Here is a 695-nt window from a genome sequence, read left to right as displayed (position 1 = left end):
AATTTCTATTCAACTTTATCAGGGATAGAGAAGGTTTTAAAGAACAAAATAATAGTCTGAATTTGCACGAATTCTAAATGTTCGAACTTTTACGACGTTATTTCAGTTCGTTGTCGTTACGAGAATGACTCTAATCTATACGTGTCTAAGGACTAGAATAGATTAAATATTATTTAAGTAATTTATTTCTAATATTGGTATTTGATTAAATTAGTTTTAGAGAAATTTAAATTGTTGACTGAATTTATATATTATGACTATTGTTTTTGAATATATTATTTTTATATTTTTTAATATAAATTTTTTTCTGATTTTTAAGTTTATTTTCTTTCTCGTTTTATATTTCAGATTAGTAATGTAATTATTAAGAAAAATGTATTTTAAAAAAATATTAAAACATCACTATTTAAAAAAAAGAAAGATACGTGAAAAAAAAGAAAAACAAAAAATTAAAACATCACTATTAGAAAAAAAACTGTTAATATGCGTATAAATGGAGTCGGTATTGAGGAATATATATAGATATAAAAAATAAAAAATTATTGCACGATTGTAGAATAAAAAATAATCATATATATATACGACGAAATAATTATAACAAAAAAATAATTAATATATGTGATTTAGATGTTTTTAATAATCAGTAACATAAAGTTAATAAAATATAATTCACATTTTTTTTTATTTATATATGT

Source organism: Arachis duranensis, chromosome 6 (genome assembly GCF_000817695.3).
Source record: "Arachis duranensis cultivar V14167 chromosome 6, aradu.V14167.gnm2.J7QH, whole genome shotgun sequence".
NCBI classification, from domain to species: domain Eukaryota; kingdom Viridiplantae; phylum Streptophyta; class Magnoliopsida; order Fabales; family Fabaceae; genus Arachis; species Arachis duranensis.
This window is presented reverse-complemented; position numbering follows the sequence as displayed.